Source organism: Lactuca saligna, chromosome 9, assembly GCF_052625555.1.
Source record: "Lactuca saligna cultivar CGN05327 chromosome 9, ASM5262555v1, whole genome shotgun sequence".
Taxonomy (NCBI): domain Eukaryota; kingdom Viridiplantae; phylum Streptophyta; class Magnoliopsida; order Asterales; family Asteraceae; genus Lactuca; species Lactuca saligna.
In genome coordinates, this window is record NC_136425.1 from 189,578,015 (window position 1) to 189,579,207 (window position 1,193).

The 1,193-nt window shown below is 28.8% G+C and overlaps 1 long non-coding RNA gene across 1 annotated transcript; it reads right to left on the minus strand.

Annotated features, from left to right (window-relative positions):
• Positions 1 to 399: 399 nt before the first annotated feature.
• On the minus strand, positions 400 to 882 carry LOC145018062 (uncharacterized). The gene is made up of 2 exons (XR_013666810.1): positions 711 to 882; positions 400 to 604 (listed from the first exon to the last, which is right to left on the minus strand). It is a non-coding gene; the product is annotated as an uncharacterized LOC145018062 (long non-coding RNA).
• Positions 883 to 1,193: the final 311 nt, after the last annotated feature.

Sequence of the window (1,193 nt, forward strand, 5' to 3'; positions counted from 1 at the left end):
AAAATTAAATTCATAAATGTGTGTCCATATGACAATTATATTCTGTGAATCATTAAGCCAAACATGAATTTATTCAAATCAAATTATTTAACATCTTGCCATCTTGGAAAAAACGACCATTAGTTTTTACAGATACACATGACATTAATTACCATTTAGCATTGATGATGGTAAGAAACTAAGAATAAAGGCGAGAAAAAAAAAACCCTAATAAATAATAATATGGAAGTGGGAAAGTGAAATAAGAAAAGAGTAGATCATTCATGCTACAGAAACAACCAAAGAAAACCCTAATGTTTTAGGTACATAAATTTCTAATGAAAAGGGCGTTTTATCTTAATTACTATACTATCATGATCAATATTCATTGAAAAAACAGATTGTACAAGTGTGTTAGTATTTTTCGAAGAACAAATTAACAATCTCTATCTTGACTGCAGAAATGAAGAGGTTAAGAATCCCTCTAACAGAATCACTTTAACACATGTGAAAACTAGAAAAAACTTTCTAACGAAGATCTAACCTATTTATCTTGATCGTTTGGTTCTTGAATCATGTGATATGGAAACTCGACAACCAAGAATTAATATGATGATCGGGACATCTGCATAGATATATAAACTTCATCTGGTGTTATATAACTTTTTAGTATGATTGTATGCATCAATAAGAAAGTAAGTATAGCTAGGGTTTCTCATGAACAAACTTACAGAGCTAATTTAGCAGGCTGACCACCTCCGATTGTTGGCAATCTTCACCGCCATAAACACTAACACACATGGAGGTGGACAGAATGCCAAACTGGCTCTGCATATATGCCCATGAGAAACTCTCCCTCCCTTTAGGGAGAGAAAGAGAGATTGAAGTTTGAGGAAAGATAGAGACTTAAGAAGGCTAATTAAATAAGTTATATATATATATATATATATATATATATATATATATATATATATATATATATATATATATATATATATATATATATATATATATATATATATATATATATTCATGCTGTTAAAAGAATAACTTATATTCATGTATTTTTAGTGAGACCATAACTTAACTACATGGGAAATAACTTTTTTTTTTTTTTGTAGGTGGGGACTGCAAATTTGTAATTTCATTTGAGGACGACTATGTAAATAAATAATAATATTCTATCTCCGGATAATTATGACAAGCATGTAAAG